This window comes from Pristiophorus japonicus, chromosome 15 (assembly GCF_044704955.1).
Source record: "Pristiophorus japonicus isolate sPriJap1 chromosome 15, sPriJap1.hap1, whole genome shotgun sequence".
NCBI classification, from domain to species: Eukaryota; Metazoa; Chordata; class Chondrichthyes; family Pristiophoridae; genus Pristiophorus; species Pristiophorus japonicus.
Window position 1 is genome coordinate 174392571 of NC_091991.1, and position 12964 is coordinate 174405534.

Here is a 12964-nt window from a genome sequence, read left to right on the forward strand (position 1 = left end):
GCATCGGAAATTTCTCTGGTGCGAAGGTGCAGATCCACTTGATTCCCGGTACATGACCCATCCACCACAAGGCACGGGTGGAGCCATACATGATGCGAGAGAAAGTGGAGATCGAGCTGCAATGAGAGGGCATCATCACGCCGGTGGAGTTCAACGAGTGGGCCAGTCCGATTGTTCCTGTTCTCAAGGGCAATGGCACGGTCAGAATTTGTGGGGACTATAAAGTAACGATAACCGTTTTTCGCTGCAGGACCACTACCCACTACCCAAGGCAGACGACCGATTTGCGACGTTGGCAGGAGGGAAGACGTTCACCAAGTTGGACCTGACCTCGGCCTACATGACGCAGGAGCTGGCGAAATCTTCGAAAGGCCTCCCCTACATCAACACGCACAAAGGTCTGTTCATCTACAATAGATGCCCGTTTGGGATTCGATCGGCCGCGGCTATATTTCAAAGGAACATGAGTCTGCTAAAGTCGGTTCCGCGCACTGTGGTTTTCCAGGACGACATTGATCACAAGTCGGGACACCATTGAACACTTGCAGAACCTGGAAGAGGTTCTAAGTCGGCTAGATCGTGGGACTCGGGTTGAAATGCTCGAAGTGTGTTTTCCTAGCGCCAGAGGTCGAGTTCTTGGGGAGAAGAATCGCGACACAAGGCATCAGACCCACCGACACCAAGACGGAGGCCATAAAGAACACGCCGAGACCACAGAACGTGACAGAGCTGCGGTCGTTCCTGGGACTCCTCAATTATTTTGGTAGTTTCCTACCCGGGTTAAGCACCTTGCTGGAACCTCTACACATGTTGCTACGCAACGGAGATGACTGGGTATGGGGGAAATCACGAGACTGCTTTTGAGAAAGCCAGAAATCTGTTATGTTCCAACAAACTGCTTGTTCTGTATGACCCATGTAAATGTCTAGTGCTAGCTTGCGATGCGTCTTCGTACGGGGTCGGATGTGTGTTACAACAAGTAAATGAATCGGGAATATTCCAGGAGTTTGTCCAAGGCCGAAAGGGCCTACAGCATGATTGAAAAAGAAGCTCTGGCATGCGTTTACGGGGTGAATAAAATGCACCAGTATCTGATTGGGCTTACGTTCGAGTTAGAAACCGACCATAAGCCGCTCATATCGCTATTTGAGGAGAGCAAAGGGATTAATACCAATGCCTCTGCTCGCATCCAAAGATGGGTGCTCACACTGTCTGCATATAACTATGTAATTCGCCACAGGCCAGACACAGAGAATTGTGCTGATGCTCTGTTGGCTACCATTGCCCACCACCAGGGTGGAAATGGCACAGCCTGCAGACTTGCTCTTGGTGATGGATGCATTTGAAAATGAAAAGTCACCCGTTGTGGCCTGCCAGATCAGGACCTGGACCAGCCAGGATCCTTTACTGTCCCTTGTTTTAAAAAAAAAAATTCTGTCCTCCATGGGAGCTGAGCCACGAGCAACCTGAAGAGGACACCACTCCAGCACACACACAAGTGGCAAACGACATCACGGTTGACCACGAAGCTAAACTCATCATCCCCAGCAGTCCAGCAAGGCCAGCAGCGCAGCAGCCCAGCAAAAACCCAACCAACTCACCTGCACCTGTGTTTGTATCGAGACAATCGACTAGGGAGCGGGAAGCCCCAGATCGTCTCACCCTGTAAATAAGTGTACTATTGATTTTGGGGGGAGTGATGTTATGTATGCAACACTATGTAACCAGCATTCTACCGCCACCAGAGGGCATATCTGTTGGAGTCCCAAGGGATCCCAGCATCCCTTGGGAGCACTGTATATAAGCAGGCCTCCCATGCTGTACCAGTACTCTGGAATTAGAATAAAGAGACTAAGGTCACACTTACTCACGCCTACAGTACTCAGTCACATTGCTTTATTCGAGACATAACAGGAGGAGACTCATGTGCAATGTTCCCTTTCACTTCTTTTAGGCTGCGCGGCCCATTCAAAATTCCGCACTCGCGCGGTTTTTATATTTAAAAGCGGATGAGTCGGCTGCCCAGGACCTCCAGAATGCTGCACGGCCGCATAGCTTAAAGGGAACATTGTGCACGTGTGGGGCATAAACACCAGCCGAATGGCCTGTTGCTGTGCCGTACATTCTAAGTAAATTCTATGTTTCGTGGAAATTGATTAGGTCTGCAGCCTGGCCAGATGCAGAGAGAACTGAAGAGGGGAGCAACTGCATAGGGAGTCATTTTTCAAGTAATTAAAAAAAAAATTATCTTATTCGTTCATGGAAGGCCAGCAATTATTGCCTATCCCTAATTGCCCTCGAGAAGGTGATGGTGAGCCGCTGCCTTGAATACAATTGAGTGGCTTGCCAGGCCATTTCAGAGCACAGTTAAGAGTCAACCACACTGCTGTAGGTCTGGAGTCACGTATAGGCCAGACCAGGTAAGGGCAGCAGATTTCATTCCTAAAGGGCATTAGTGAACCAGATGGGTTTTTACGACAATGTATTCACTGATCCAGGCAAGGAACCTTGGCTGTTGGCAGCATATCAGAAAATCATCAACAATGCTATAGTACTTTAGTTTATCAGCAAAATCCTATGAGGGGAGGTATCGGTTTTTGCAATGACATATTCATAGGAGTACTAATGGAACACGGCACGTCACACACGACTCGAGGCTAAATTCTAACTAAGTCTAAATGGGTTCCTAATTAGATTTTTTCCCCAATTCTGCATCACTTCAATATTCAGAAAAAGATCACTGTCTTGATTTTTTAAAAATAAATTTTGTTATTTTGTAAGGGAGCAGAGCCACGCGTCACTTCAATTTCAAAAATGTCACGAGCATGTGATGCATTGTGTATTTCAACACAATTCCATTTGTGCCCTCCAGAAATTCCGTTCACTTGTGAACACGGCCCTTACCATCCATGAGCTTATTGTGGATGATTGCATCGAGATCAGGGTCTTGACGGAAACCTGGCTAAAGGGTGATGACCAATGTTTCCTGTAATCTTTTTTGACGCAGGGCTGCACGGGTCTTCCCAAATAACGCGCATGTGGGGTTTTTGCATTGAAGCCGTCTGCGCTGGCTCGCTGGAGCGCCGCAGCTTAAAGGGAACATTGGTGATGACACCTTCCATCTAAATGCAGCCTCCCCATCTGGTTATACCTTCTGCCACTTGCCCAGCCCAAAATGCCGTGGTGGCGGTGTGGCTCATCACCAGATCATACCTTGGTCTGTCTGCCTACTCCTCCGGCACTTTACCCTCCTTTGAGCATCTCGCCTCATTCCACCCTCTCACCTCTCATTTAAATTTCTCGTTCTCTGCCGCCCACACAAGTACCACACCAATTTTCTCTCATATCTTCACTGCTTTCCTCCCTCAGTCTCTGCATTGAGCGACTTCTCATCCTCTGTGATTTCAACCCCCATCTCATCTTGCGCTCTCTCTTCTGAGTTCACTGCTCTCTCATCCTCCTTTAATCTCTCCCTCCATGTAAGTTCCCCTATCCATATTCATGGCCACCCCCTTGACCTTGCAATCTCATGCGGCCTCACGACTCCCATCGTGCCAATCACAAAGAAGGCCATCTCTGACTACTTCCTTGTATCGCTCTCCACCCACATCTCCCTACCATCTCCCAACCCTACTCCCTTCTGTGTCCACCTCTGGAAACAACTCTCTCCCAATTCACTACAATTGCACTTTAAACATTCCAACTATCCAGCCTTTGGCCTCCATTCACCACGACATTTCTACAGCTACCGATCTGCTCAACTACACCCTCACCTCCACCTTTTGATGCCCTAGTCTCACGAAACCATTATTCTATCTCACCCTGGTGATTTCACCTTGTACAGCATTCATCTCCGCTCCCTTAAGTCCAAGGGGCGCTGACTTGAACATATATGGTGGACAACTGGTTTAGCCATTCTTCACCAGATCTGGCTGGACCACCTCGGTAACTATTGGGTCCTGCCCTCCACTGCCAAAACTGCTCACGATTCCAGGATCTTCCTGGAATGCAATGATAACCCTAGCTTCTTTTCTCTACGACAAACCATCTTTTTAAACCTCTCTCCCCTCACCTCCAATAACAACTGCAAGGAGCTCATGGACTTCTTCATCACTAAGATTGGGACCATCTAATCAGCTGCCGCTGCCAATTTCCTTCCTTCCCCTAGCCCACCGGGCCAAACTTCCTCCACGTTCCCTGCTGCCCTAGCCCCGAACTTGCATCTTTCTCTAGTTTCTCTCTTATCTCCCCTCATAGAAACATAGAAAATAGTTGCAGGAGTAGGCCATTCGGCCCTTCTAGCCTGCACCGCCATTCAATGAGTTCATGGCTGAACATGCAACTTCAGTACCCCATTCCTGCTTTCTCGCGATACCCCTTGATCCCCCTAGTAGTAAGGACTTCATCTAACTCCTTTTTGAATATATTTAGTGAATTGGCCTCAACAGCTTTCTGTGGTAGAGAATTCCACAGGTTCACCACTCTCTGGGTGAAGAAGTTTCTCCTCATCTCGGTTCTAAATGGCTTACCCCTTATGTTTACCCCTCATGTTATCTCCGAGCTTGTCCATGAGACACACCTCCTGCTCCATCAACCTCATGCCCACTAAACTGGCCACCCAACTTCCCTTCTTGGCCCCATGTTAGCTGATATTGTTAATGGTTCTCTCTCCAGATACTGTCCTCCGCCCCTTCAAATCTGTCGTCATCACCCCCCTCCTCAAAAAAACAACCCTTGACCCCTCTGTCCTTGCTGACTATCGTCCCATCTCCCTTTCCTCTCCAAAGTCCTTGAAACTGCGGTCGCCTCCCAAATCCGTGCCTATCTTTCCCGGAACGCCACGTTTAAATCCCTCCAATCAGGTTTCCGCCCCTAACACAATACCGAAACAGATCTGATCAAAGTCAGAAATGACATCCTATGTGAATGTGACAATGGTAAACTATCCCTCCTCATCCTTCACGACCTGTCTGCAGCCTTTGACACAGTTGACCGTGCCATCCTCCTCTAACACCTCTCCTCCGTCATCCAGCTGTGTAGGACTGCACTCGCCTGGTTCCATTCTCATCTATCCAGTCGTAGCCAGAGGATCATCTGCAATGGCTCCTCTTCCGGCTCCCGCACCGTTACCTCTGGTGTACCCCAAGGATCTGCCCTTGGCCCCCTCCTATTTCTCAACTACATGTTGCCCCTTGGCGACATCAAACACATCCGGTTCCACACGTGCCCTGTATTGAGTGTAATATCTCCAAGTTTGCAGGTGACACTAAGCTAGGTGGCAGTGTGAGCTGTGAGGCGAATGCTAAGAGGCTGCAGGGTGACTTAGACAGGTTAGGTGAGTGGGCAAATGCATGGCAGATGCAGTATAATGTGGATAAGTATGAGGTTATCCATTTTGGTGGCAAAAACATGAGGGCAGAATATTATCTGAATGGTGACAGATTAGGAAAAGGGGAGGTGCAATGAGACCTGGGTGTCATGGTACATCAGTCATTGAAAGTTGGCATGCAGGTACAGCAGCCGGTGAAGAAGGCAAATGGCATTTTGACCTTCATAGTTAGAGGATTTGAGTATAGGAGCAGGGAAGAAGTTTCTGCTCATCCAGAACTGGACGTCGAACAAGCAGTCTGACAATTTAGAGACCATGGAGGGGTCAAGAGAGGTGGTGGTGAGGTTGAAACATAGAAATTAGGTGCAGGAGCAGGCCATTCGGCCCTTCAAGCCTGCACCACCATTCAATAAAGATCATGGCTGATCATTCACCTCAGTACCTCTTTCCTGCTCTCTCTCCATACCCCTTGATCCCTTTAGCCATAAGGGCCATATCTAACTCCCTTTTGAATATATCTAACGAACTGGCATCAACAACTCTCTGCGGTAGAGAATTCCACAGGTTAACAACTCTCTGAGTGAAGAAGTGTCCTCTGGGCACTTAACTGAGGTCCTGCCTGCCTGATCCGATGGGTACGGGTTGCTAAAGATCCCGTCCTTTAGACCAGTCCTGCAGCCGCTTTAGAGATCACTACAAGGCTTTGAAAGGTCAGATTTTTCAAACACTTTTTAATCTTTTAGAATAATTTAAAGATTGTCCAATTTATTTTAAACATTTTAATAGTTTTAAACACTTTAAAAGAGAATTAAAGCAATGTAAAGACTGTTTAAAAACCTTTAAATAATTAGTAATAATTATCATTAAACAGATGAGTGAAATGGATGTACAGGTTGAGCGTCCAAAATCCAGAGTCCCGGAATCCAGACTCCGGACCGATTGGTGGCAGGGTCGTCCGGAATCCGTAAAATGTTCCAGAATCCAGACCCGACAACCCTGCCAACCTCGGGGGGCCCCACCGCTGCTCGACCTCGGGCCTCACCGTGCCACCATTGACCTTACCCCGCCGTCGCTCGCCTAGCCCCGCTCGCCGCCGCTGCCCTTACCTCGGGGCCTCCTCACTGGCCCGCCCCAACACCCACCTCTACAACGGGGCCCGTCGGCCCGAACACTTCCTCGCTGGCGGGGCCCGCCCCAACACTTCCACAGCGGCAAGGCCCCGCCCAAACAACTTGGCGGCTAGGCCCCGCCCGACAACCTCCTGGGCGGGGCCGGCGACCCGAACAGCTCCTTGGAGAGCAATACCCCCCGCCGCCCCCCCAACCTCCCTTCTGACGTTCTGAAATCCGGAAATACCCGAACCTGGACTCGGGCGTTTCCGGATTTTGGACATCAGAACCACGTTCCGAAGTCCGGAAAAACACAAAAACTGACTCGGCTTCGGTCCCGTGGTTGCCAGATTCGGGACACTCAACTGTATCGAACGTTGTCATCATGAAAAGGGCTCAGAATTTCTCTGACTGTGATCTGACAACACTCGTCAATGAGGTTGAGGCTCATTGGGAACGCAAAGTCAAAAACACTACGGAAAGGACAAATGGCAGCATGGAATTAAGTTGCGATGGTTGTTGGCGCCAACTCCACCGTTCCACGGTCAGCGGAACACTGCGGCAAGAAATTGAATGATTTGATGCGATCTGCTAAGGTTTCTATAGTTATAAGAAATTTCAAATGTTTTTAACCTATTTAAAAGTCCATTGTTAACTGACTTTTAATCATCTCGTTAGCTGAGCTCATTGTGAAGATTTATGGCTGTGGTTCAATGAAAGGGCTTGTTTACATTTATCTTTGAACTGCTTTTAAGTTGTAAAAAGTCAACATTTGTGTGTCTGCAAGAGAAACAGGTACTTGTCTGTGCTAAAAACCGCATTTTAAATTTTCTTTCTTTTTTCAATTTCGAGTAAAGTGGTCCATAATGCGAGGGAGCGTGCAATGACAGGCGGGGGCATTGCCACTCTAAGGCATGTTGGTGTTGTGTTAGTAATTCACTATTTTACAATGTCGGTATTGTGTTTGTATTTCACCATTTTACAATGTTGGTGTTGTTATTTTGTATTTCACTGTTTTATTTAATATTTCTAGCCTGTAGTCACTTGAAATTTTGATTCAACTTTTTTATTAACAACCAACCAAATGTTACAATTGTTTTAAAAAGTAGCAAATAGGTTTATGTCTTATTGTTGAGTCTTTATTACCGTAAGAAACCAAAGAAATCACCTTAAACTGTTTACATGTTTTTATCAAAGACTTTTGAAAATGTTTGTAAAGTAGCAAAACGTTATCTAACAAAGATGAAAAACTTTGATGCAATAAAATTTTAATTTTTCACTTTTAAATTCTGTTTCATCTTTTCTGTCCCTTACTGGGCTGGGGCGGCGGGGTGGGGGGGGGGGGGGGGGTGGGTGGAGGGGGCGACATTATCATCACCTCGTAAACGTGTTGGTGACTAACTGTTCCTTGACAGTTCTGCTTTCAGCAGCAGCCTGCTCCTCCCCTTCACTCCTCCCCTCTCCATTTCAGCAGGGAGTTCATCTAAAGGGTTAAGAGTTAGTCCTTCTTTCAGGGCAAAGTTGGGCAAAGCGCAACAGGCCACCACAAACTTTGCCACTTTTGCAGGTCTGTACTGCAATGCTCCCCCCCTCCCGGATCTGTCCAGGCACCGGAAGCATGATTTTAAAACCCCAATTGTCCTCTCGACAACTTGACGTGGCCCCACATGTGCTTGGTTGTATCTCTCCTGTACTTCATTATTGGTCCTGCGGTATGGTGTCATCAGCCATGGTTTTAGCGGGTAACCCTTGTTGCCCAATATCCACGCGGATCCTGCGAGCACCATCGGAGCAGGCTGGGGAGCAGAAGAAGCAGCGTAGCGGCGTACCACTCCAGGGAGCAGCACGTGCTGGAGCAGGAGAGCAACGGCAGCGAAGAGGGCGACTGGATTGGACATCACCAAGATCGAGGCGGCTGATTGGAGCGTGGGCAGGTACAGCAGGAGCGGTGAGGTTCGGGGCCAAGGAGAGGTGATGGCCCAGGGGCAGCACGGGCCAGCCCACACTGCGATATGTGTGCGCACTAGGTCCATGCAGTAGAGCTGGTCTCCAGTCGTCTTGGTTAACATTTGCCACTAGACCAAGACCTAGCTCTGTCAAACTCGTGTGGTGGCTGGTGTACAAACTCTACCATATGTTAAAAAAATCCACGCACAGGCATCTTCCACCCTTCAATATGTAGCTCGGGGCCTAGAATATTAGGTCCTGCATTGAAACACCTGTGAACTTTTTGGCGTGGAGGTGGGGTCATCCTCGACTCGAGGGACTGCCTATGATGATGGAGGCAATTCGTTGAGACAGTCATATAAGTTGGAGTGTTGGAGGACAAAGGAGTCATGACTACTTCCACAGTGACCTGCATTCACGTTTAGGATCCTGAGTTGCGCATCACAGGCGATCATTACATTTAATGAACGATACCCCTTCCAGTTGATGAATCTCACAGCACTACCAATCAGTGCCTTCAATGCAATCGATGTTCCATCGACGGCTGCAATCACTTTTGGGAAGCTAGTAAATCTATAAAAAGCAAGGGCACTCTCCCTTTGCTGCGGAGCAGACAAGTCAAAACGTATGAACTCATCGTAATATGTCATCCGTGACCAGATGAATGCAGGACCTCGCAGCAAACTGGCTTATGCTTGAAACGTCACCCGTGCCTGTCTGAAATGACCCTGATGCAAAAAGGTTCAGTGCGGTGGTTACCTTCATGGACACAGACAAAGCAGTGCAGGTCGTAGAGCGTGTTTGAAGGTCATCCTTCAACATGTCGCACAGTCGTCCGATTGCCTCTTTGCTGAAGCGCAGCCTCCTCACACACAACTCCTCCGACATAATTTCAAAAGATAGCCTCTCCCTGTACACTCTCTGTGGTGGGTAGTTATTCCTTCTGATGAGGCGCTGTTCATGGTTCACCAATCAGTTGTTCCCTACGATGTATGTTTCTCTGCTCCAGACTGTCACGGATATGTATGATATCATACGCAGGCATGTTTCTCCCTCATATATAGATGCTGTACACATAGGAGGAAAGAGGGAAATACTTGTAGAACTCATTTTTAAAGTCGGTAGGTACAAATTCACATCGGGCTCTAATGAAACCTGCTTGAAATTATTGCAGTTACTGTTCTTATTAAAAAGCCCTTACTTTTAACACACAACTTTCTCATGTTAGTTCATCACTGTCCAACAAATAATCCTTCCAATAAATTTCCATTTCCATTTCCAGGCCAGGGCAAAGTTTTAAACCATATTTTACTTCTGAGTTACCAACAGTTGAATTAGTTTTCTTAAACTTTTCTAGCTGTTCATGCATTTCCTCAATCTAATTACAGAACCTGCATTTAATTTTACAGGTGTGTCAGAGGAATTTTTTTTTTAAACATGGAAATTGGACATGCCTTTTGCTAAAAGGCTTAAATCAGGCTTTAAACAGTAATATAAAAACCTCCCGTTGTAAACGTCCCATAATTACCTCGTTTTGCTGCTTCCTCCTGCAGCTCGACACACACAATGCAGGCTGTATGCCTGCTTCATCTGTCACAGAACTTTCGTGCCTAGATTCTGAGCAGAACCCCTCTCAAATGCTGAATATTGCGTGAGAACGAACTCATAGTTCTCCAGCGCATTCGGTGGATCTGTCAAGCTCGAGCTTGACAGATCAGAAAAGTCGGTTTTCAGTGCATGCGCATTGTGCACTGAAACCCGGCTTTTCCGATGCCTTCCCGGGTCCGTAGAAACTCCATACGGACCCGAGAGCCCGGAATTTCCACGCCAGTGTCTTCAGTTCCTGCCACAAACTCCATTCCCTAGCCACCGACTCCAATGGAGTTAGATATGGCCCTTACGGCTAAAGGGATCAAGGGGTATGGAGAGAAAGCAGGAATGGGGTACTGAAGTTGCATGATCAGCTGTGATCATATTGAATGGTGGTGCAGGCTCGAAGGGCCGAATGGCCTACTCCTGCACCTATTTTCTATGTTTCTATGCGCTCCCTGCCCAACTGTCTGACGCTGAAACAGACTGTTCATAATCTTGGTGTGGTATTTGATCCTGAGGGGTGAGCTTCCGACCACATATCCATGCCATCACTGAGACCGCCTATTTCCACCTCCGTAACGTCGCCCGACTCTGCCCCTGCCTCAGCTCATCTGCTGCTGAAACCCTCATCCATGCCTTTGTTACCTTGAGACCTGACTATTCCAACGCACTCCTGGCTGGCCTCCCACGTTCTAATCTATGTAAATTTTGAGGTCATCCAAAATTCAACTGCCTGTGTCCTAACTCGCACCAAGTCCCGCTCATCCATCACCCCGTGCTCGCTGACCTACATTGGCTCTCCGTTGAGCAAAGCCTCGATTTTTAAAATTCTCATACTTGTTTTCAAATCCCTCTATGGCTTCGCCCCTCCCTATCTCTGTAACTCATCCAGGAGCTCTCTGGGCAGGAGGGAGGCAGGAACTCAAAGGGGAGAGTCACTGTGAGCTCTGCAGCCACTTCCGTGGCTCCCACTGGGCCACCAGGGACGGTTTCAGCCGGGCCAGCAGTCCGGCACCCAATATGGGATTGCCGGGATGCCTTTTGGCGGCCCGGCCGAACCAGCAGTCACTGTTGTTGTGCAGACTGCATAGTTGGCCAACAAAAGAAAGATGGCGGGTGCCGGGCAAGGCACTCCCCTTTAAGGGCGGATGGAGCACCCGAGTCACCACAGCTTTGCGACCCGCAAAGCCATTGGTGGCATTGCCCCGCGCCAACCTCACTCCCCTTGTGGGGCAATTTCCCCCGTGGGGCGATCAAGGGACAGCGCGCGGGGGGGGGCAAAAAGGAAGGGGTGCAGCGCAAGGCGCTCTATAAATGTAAGTCTTTCTTTTTTCTTTCAAAGTCTAATTACACTTCAGGCACGCACCGTAAATCAACCCTTCATCCCCCAGAGCAACATGACATGAGCTCCGCAATGTATTCGTGACTTGCTGGCGAGGCCAAGGAAACACCATTTTTCCTGGGCTAACCGGTTTAGTTAGTTTCTGAGGTCACACACCGTGGCACTGTGTAGAGCCTGAATGTCACAGCAACATTGCTGCTCAGGAATCAAGAATTGCTTTATTGCCGTGACGTTAAACACCCAACCCTTGTTTTTTCAAACATTGTTCATTTATCTGCGCTCTCACTCTGTTGTACTCTCAGAATAAGGGGTCGTCCATTTAAAACGGAGATGAGGAGGAATTTCTTCTCTGAGGGTTGTGAATCTTTAGAATTCTCTACCCCAGAGAGCTGTGGAGGCTGGGTCATTGAATATATTTAAGGCGGAGATAGACAGATTTTTGAATGATAAGTGGGTCAAGAGTTATGGGGAGCGGGCAGGGAAGTGGAACTGAGCCCATGATCAGATCAGCCATGATCTTATTGAATGGCGGAGCAGGCTCGAGAGGCCGAATGGCCGACTCCTGCTTTTATTTCTTATGTTGTTCCCTTTTTCCTTCCTGTTTCCTTCCTGCCTTATCATTCAGTTTGACTCTCAACCGTGGCTCAGTGGGTAGCACTCTCTCTCGCCTCTGAGTAGAAGGTCCTAGGTTCAAGTCCCCGCTGCAGAGACGCGAGCACTTAATCTAAACTGATACTCCCAGTGCAGTGCTGAGCGAGCACGGCACTGTTGGAGGTGCTGTCTTTCAGATGAGACGTTAAACCAAAGCCCCGTCTGCTCTCTCAGGTGGACGTAAAAGATCCCACGGCACTATTTTGAAGAAGAGCTGGGGAGTTCTCTGACGTCCTTAGGTGATAAAATCTAGTCCAGCAGATCACTCCGGCCCTGATTAATGTCACACAATACCTACTTTTTACTTTTCTTTATGCGATTCCTCTCCCGGTCAACCTCCCTCTGTTTCTTTTCTCCCCCCTCCCGCCTCCCTCCCCCCACCTCTCTCAAAATCCCACAAACAGTAAAGAGATGTATGACCAGTTAATCTGCCTATTTTTCTTTTGATTGGCAAAGACATCAAAGAACTCCCTGATCTTCTTGGAACAGTGCCGTGGGGATCTTTAGCAACCTGTAACCATCGGATCAGGCAGGCAGGACCTCAGTTAAGTGCCCAGAGGACACTTCTTCACTCAGAGAGTTGTGAACCTGTGGAATTCTCTACCACAGAAAGTTGTTGAGGCCAGTTCGTTAGATATATTCAAAAGGGAGTTAGATGTGGCCCTTACGGCTAAAGGGATCAAGGGGTATGGAGAGAAAGCAGGAATGGGGTACTGAAGTTGCATGATCAGCCATGATCATATTGAATGGTGGTGCAGGCTCGAAGGGCCGAATGGCCTACTCCTGCACCTATTTTCTATGTTTCTATGACAGTACCTCTAGGAAAGCGGACAATGCGATGGGACCTTTCTGAGACGTCAGGTGGGGCCTCGCTTTAACATATCATCTGGTGCTGGCAACAGTCTGATATTATAATGGAGCTATTGGAATTTCATGTGCCAGCCGTGGCTCAGTGGGCAGCATTCTCGCCTCTGAGGCACAAGGTTGTGGGTT